Source organism: Gymnoscopelus braueri (assembly GCF_963280865.1).
Source record: "Gymnoscopelus braueri genome assembly, contig: SUPER_24_unloc_1, whole genome shotgun sequence".
Taxonomy (NCBI): Eukaryota; Metazoa; Chordata; class Actinopteri; order Myctophiformes; family Myctophidae; genus Gymnoscopelus; species Gymnoscopelus braueri.
This window is the reverse complement of record NW_027660989.1, coordinates 159,699-166,735: the sequence shown is the minus strand read 5'-3', so window position 1 is coordinate 166,735 and position 7,037 is coordinate 159,699. Positions and strand designations below refer to the sequence as shown.

Sequence of the window (7,037 nt, the reverse complement as noted above, 5' to 3'; positions counted from 1 at the left end):
CAAATCAACACATTAATGCATTGATTTTCAAAAGAAAATGTACTTAGTAATTTGTACTTTTTAATACTTGAGTATATGCTGTCCACCAATGCAGATCAGTGTGACGCGTTGTGAGCTTGTAGATCGGCTATTTTCGGTGTGTGACATTGGTGTACAGTTAAGTGTACATTGCCAACCCCAGCTCCTAAACCTAACCTCTAAATGTCTAATCCTAATACTAACCCCAACCTGAATGTTTTCCTAATTGTAAGACATTTCAAAATCTTTATTTTTAACCATAAAACAACTTTTTTTTCCTCACAATGTCTATCTCTCAAATCTCATTATAGGCCTACTAGACATTTTTCCTTCACAACAGTAGTAATACACATACATGTATCTGTGCACGCACGTACGCTCGCACACACCACACACATGTACACACACACGTGCATGCACGAGCACGCGCGCGCGCACGCACACACGCGCGCGCACGCACACGTGCGCGCGCACGCACACACACACATTTGTGGCGTGGCTCCTCAGTATTTTATGGGTCATACAGTATATATAATGATAGATAGAAATGATTCTATGTCACGTATTTGATGTTTTGGGGTCTTAGGTTCACAAACCTTGAATGTGAAGAAAATAGACAACACAATTAAAAAAAATAAGAACAAAAATGTATTGCTGATCGCCATTTTCACTATTGTAAACCAGTGTCATTTTGTAAATTTAATGTGTCTGTTTGTAAATTCAAGTCATTTTGTCAAACATGATTCTGTTTGGAGTAATGTGCTCAAACAATCTGTTTTAATAAAGAGAAGATTGAAGCTCACAGTGGAGAACTGACTCTTTGTCTTTTCACTTTTACTTTGTTTTATTGTGCTCGTAAATTGTATTGGCTTTCCAATTTATTCCTGATCACATATTTATTTTATTGTTATGTCATTGATTTATAATGTAACAGTTGCTTCAAAGATATTATCAACTAATTACTACATGTAATAGTTAACATCACTGCACATTTTTATGTAGTTCTAGTTATTGTGTTTTGAATAACATTAAGTTTTAGTCATATTTTAGTCATCTGAAATGTTTCACTTTTAGTCTACTTTCAGTTGACTTTCATGATTTAATAAGATTTTAGTTGACTAAATCTACAGCTGATTCGACTAGAATGTATTTTGGCAGGCCTAGAGGTGAAAATAGCCGATCTACAAGTTCACAACACGACACTATTTTCGGAGCATTGCACCACACGCAACCAAGAATAAAATGACTTGTCTTAGTTGTACTGGATCTCTTCTCCACTGGTTCCTCACTAACATGTTAGTCTATTTTTTATTTATTGACAAAATTGTAAATATATTTAGTCATATATTTAGTCATCATAGTTTAGTTATTAAGTTTTTATTTAGTTTTTGTCAGTGAAATAAAATAGTTTGTTGACAAAATTAACACAGGTTAACATTGATCAATATTTATAGGTGTGTATAATAGTTAGATGTACTGTAGGCCTACATACAAATGAATAGCCTATAAATGTAGGCACATGTACTAGTACAATCTATCACCAGGCAATATGTGCTTATAAAAGGTATATTATGTGCAGAGAATAAACAGTATATCAACATTATGTACAATCTATTGCCAGTATTATGTGTAGAAGTTACAGTATGTGCAGTCAGAGAATGTCTATGGGGGTTCAACCATTTCATCCACTAGGGGGCAGGACAGGGCAACATGTTATACTGACCGACTCTACAGAGCAGGTCTGACAGTAGATGAGTACTCAGGCCTGACATTTCATCATTTGATTAAATATTACATCATGATTTGACATCATGGTGATGTCATATTTTTAGGGCACACAAGACAAATGCCAGGGCAGGAAGGTCATCAAATAAAACCATGATTTTAAGTCCACAGACATAATGCATCTATTTATTTTTTTGTATACAACACACCACATGACACATTGTGAGCTTGTAGATCTGCTATTTCAAGAGACAAATTTACACATTTTTAAATATCTTATGTTTTAATATATAATATACTATCTTACTATTACTATTATAATATACCCTAAGGGTCCTTTTTGTTCCTAACTTGCAATCATTTAGCTGGGGAGCCCCTGGAACCTCATGGACCCCTGGGGGTCCCCGGACCCCACTTTTGAAAGCACTGATTTAGATAGCAGGTTGTTTAGACAGATGTAAGGTTTGATTGGTTTATCTGGTATCCTACTTTGTACCATTTAATTGTTTTCTTTGCACTCTTTTCACTTAATCATTTGCCCTGCCATTTGTTGACTAAAATTCATGCCATTTACTGCGATAGTAAAATACATCCTAAATTGTAATATAAGCCGACGTAGCCTGATGAACCCTATAAACAGTCTCTTCAATATTACAATTTACAATTGTGTTGTTTATCAGACTTATCCTGAGCGACTTACAATAAGCAAGGTAAACACATAATATAAAATGCAGAGAGACAGTGTAGTGTCTCAATAAACGAGGATCACAAGTAAGCCAGGAACCTAGCATCAGTCTAAACAATATACTATCAAAATAATAATCTATACATTGAACCGGATACCAGGTAAACAATGAACCGAGCATCTGTTTAAATAACATGTTATCTAAATTACATTTTAACATTGTGGTCAAGAAGAACAAGCCGAAGTAAGAAAGAACATGAGAGCAAATGACCAAGGTCTGTCTGCATGGTCGTCATATAGGTCAGTCACTAGCATCAATGGAACAGAAGGTAGCTTTAACTACTTTCAACCTGGCATCCCTATCTTGGCCATCTCATTATAGGAGACATTCTTTAGAATATAATTTAGAACAAGAATTGCAAAGAAAAAAAAAACAGGGAAAATATCAGATCTACAAGCTCACGATGAGTAGTGACATTGTGCTATTGTTGCTATTTTTAAGTGGTTAAACCATAATGTTGTAACTCTTTAAAACAAAATGAGTCATTTATGCCACATCCTGCCGAGCCAGGGGACGACGCACAAACTTTAGTCACTTTTCAAAACATGTCACCAACAGCACACACTTGTTTTGAGTGCTTACAGTACATAGATGTTTATCATGTTCTGTCTGAAAGGTGCAGTCACTATGTGTGCTAAGCGCTAAAACAATTGTCCCCCATCCTGATGAAAACACCAAATGAATATACACATACCTTTTCAAAACAATGTCAAAGAAATTGTCAAAAGTAGCAAAGATAGCACACACCCCTAGACCAGTGGTTCCCAAACTATATAGCTCCAGACCCAAAAGTGATGTCTCCCTGGGACCCAAACGAGTGAAAATAGCCGACCTTTTTTAATGGAATTATCTTGAAAAAAAATGTGAATTTTGGGGGAATGTTTTGAAAATGTTTTGGAATAATTCTTAAAACCCCACAAAAAAAGGGGGTATTTACCTGCGACCAATAAAAATTGGTCCGCGACCCAAACATGGATCCCGACCCAGTGTTTGGGAAACAATGGGCCCCTGGGCATGGGCTTGTAAGACGTGCCCCCCCCAACACACACACACTGACTTACAGCCTACATAACATAATACCTAAATGTACCTTTACATCAACAGGATCGGTAGCGCATGTATAAACACAATTAACTGCAAAAGCATTTGAACCAATGTGTAAATTTATGCTCCGTCACACGAAGGTGTCACGCGCCGAAAAGATCAGATCTACAAGCACACAACACGTCGCACATGTGACGTGTTGTGTGCTTGTAGATCTGCTGTTTTTCGACCCGTCGCGACACAGTCGCATGACGAAGCATAACTCAGGCTTGAGACACACTTAAACACTCACTTAAATGGTGTCATGATGGTTTGTTTCCTGTGACAACGTTCCAGTAGGACTTTTGGGGCTGTGTTATTGACATAAATGACTCAGGCATTTGACAAGAAATGTAAATGTAATAACCAAGACAATTCCCGCAAAGGCTCTGGCTTATAGGGGGCCCCCCCTGAGCTCTTGCCGGCCCCCGGAGGCCGAGGACCAGCAGGTCCGTTAGGTAATCCCCACCCCTCCCCACCAGAATACTGTAGCTACACCTAACATCTGGACTCACACCAGATGTTTTGAAAAAAATCTAAATAATAAATATCCCCTCTTTCTCTCTCTCTTTTTTCCCTTCTCTCCTTATTAAAGCATGGATTATGCTTTGTCGTACAGCGGTGTCTCGCATCAAAAATGGCTGATCTGCAAGCTCACAGCACGTCGCAGACGTGACGTGTTGTAGCTGTTGGGAAAGTAACAAAGTACATTCACTCAGGTACTTGAGTACAATTATGAGGTACTTTTGGGTATTTCCACTTTTCAATATTTTACACTTCAACTCAACTACATCTCAGGGGCACTTTTACTTAAGTAAAATAATCTTATCACTTCTACCACCACTGGCGCGTTGTGAGCTTGCGGATCGGCTATTTTCGGGCCGTGCGGCGGAGCACTGCGAGAGTGCAGAGACAATGTGGTCGCAAGATGTTTGCGGGCATTGTTGTGCATGCATGCTGACATGCCTCCCCCCTCCCTCCCCTCCCCTTCATCCATGTCTTTCTCACAGTAAAAGGAGGATGTGTTGACATCTGGAAGTGCTCTTTGGGGGGGAGGGGGAGAGGTTCAACCCCCCCGCTTGACGTTCTGAGGGCACAGACATCAAAGAGGCATCCGCAGATAATGTTTTCTCTCCCGTAAAGACTGGCTCCTTAACTAGAAGCCACCGTCAGACTGAGCTGTGATGAGACGGTAGCTTTTTAAACTGACAGGTCATTTTCGTGAACCCTGGGCCGTGTGTGTGTGTGTGTGTGTGTGTGTGTGTGTGTGTGTGTGTGTGTGTGTGTGTGTGTGTGTGTGTGTGTGTGTGTGTGTGTGTGTGTGTGTGTATTATATAAAGAGGAATGCCTGCTTAAGGAGGAATGAGTGAATGTAAGATTTCTGGATCAAATCCAAAGACTCAGGGCCCGGTCACACATGCAATTCATACATGTCCTAACCAAGGACGCGGCAATTTGTGGGCAGTGCCGGCAGGAGTGCTGATGTTCTGGTGTGTAGTCCGTTTGGCTAACGTTGCAGTGGTTGGCTCACTGAAAGAAAAGTACAAGCGATATGGCTGCCAAGTGGGGTCAATCACGGAGCTTCCTATTGGTTGGCGCCCGGTCAGAGTTCACCAATGTTGAACTCCAAGCTTCAGGGCAGGGAAGGTGACACTTCCGTTGCATATAAAACATGTCTCCGCACTGGGTAGCTAGTCTCTTCTCCCCTACCACCGTCAATAAGTGACCCTTAAGCAATTGAGGCCTAACCCTCAATTACTCATGTGACTGGCAGTATTAAACAGTAGAAGACTGTGGTTGTACTGGTCAGCTCCCAGTACAACAGTAGAAGACTGTGGCTGTACTGGCCAGCTTCCAGTGACCAACTTTGGTTGTACTGGCCAGTATTAAACAGTAAAAGACTGTGGTTGTACTGGTAAGCTCCCAGTGACCAACAGTAGAAGACTGTGGTTGTACTGGTCAGTTCACAGTACAACACTACCTGGCTGTGGTTATACTGGTCAGCTCCCAGTACAACCGTAGAAGTCTGTGGTTGTACTGGTCAGCTCCCAGTACAACCGTAGAAGTCTGTGGTTGTACTGGTCAGCTCCCAGTGGCCAACAGTAGTAGACTGTGGTTGTACTGGTCAGCTCCCAGTACAACAGTAGAAGACTATGGTTGTACTGGTCAGCTCCCAGTGGCCAACAGTAGTAGACTGTGGTTATACTGGTCAGCTCCCAGTACAGCAGTAGAAGACTGTGGTTGTACTGGTCAGCTCCCAGTACAACAGTAGAAGTCTGTGGTTGTACTGGTCAGCTCCCAGTACAACAGTAGAAGTCTGTGGTTGTACTGGTCAGCTCCCAGTACAACAGTGGAAGACTGTGGTTGTACTGGTCAGCTCTCAGTACAACAGTAGAAGACTGTGGTTGTACTAACTAGTCAACTCCCAGTGGCTAACAGTAGAAGACTGTGGCTGTACTGGTCAGCTCGCAATGACCAACAGTAGAAGACTGGGGGTGGTTGTACTGGTCAGTTCCCAGTACAACAGTAGAAGACAGTGGTTGTACTGGTCAGCTCCCAGTGACCAACTTTGGTTGTACTGGTCAGATATCAGATATATGTTAAACTGTATCAATGTGAAACCATAACAGACCACAATGTTTTTAGCAAACCTTAATTTAAACACATTCAGATGAAAATAGCCTACTTAATGAACCATGCAGTTATGTTTGGACCTTCACTATTCTGCACTGCACTGAAATATCAGAAGGATTCAAAGCATGTGTGCTTTGTGATAGACAATGGTGGAGGAACTACTCACACTGCTGTAGAAAAGTCCTGCATTAAAAAATATTGTCATAAAAATGACTGTACCAATATAAGAGTGCTCATTATGCAGAATGGCCGATTTCACAATCATATTATTGGATTATCTAGAAATGCAGCATTAATGTGTTCATTACTTTAACGTTGCAGATGGTAAAGGTGGACGGATTTAACTGTATGTGCTCCTGGGTAGATTAACCTATAATAATACATCATGATTGGGTTGGTACTTGGTAGCATTAAAAATCTAAATCTGCCAAGTAACTAGTATCTAAAGCTGTCAAATAATGAGTCAAAAGGACAGTATTTGCCTCTGGAAGTAAAAAAAAAAAGAAGAAAAAAAAGAAATCAGCAGGCTACTTAAATACATATTGGCTACTTCCTACCACTGGCTACAACAACTAAAGGTTTCTATGACTCTTCCATTAAAACTCCTCATGAGAAAGAGAGAGAGAGACAATACATGCGTCACTAAACTACAGGCCTACAACTTTCCCACAGCCTCCCCAACCACTGGAGGCTGCATGGATGAAAAGGCAGCGAGGCCATAGAACACCTGTACACGTGCTCACAGGCCTTTTATTTAGTGGAAAGGTATGTGCGTTGTTTGTGTTCAAATCCTCTGGCACCTGATATTTACTCTAGACCACAGGAAGGAGT

The 7,037-nt window shown here is 40.7% G+C and overlaps 1 protein-coding gene across 3 annotated transcripts in view; it reads left to right on the top strand.

Annotated features, from left to right (window-relative positions):
- Nucleotides 1–7,037, top strand: part of LOC308080976 (uncharacterized protein) — a 1,029,623-nt gene that overhangs the window by 896,877 nt on the left and 125,709 nt on the right. The gene's annotated exons all lie outside the window — the stretch shown is intronic.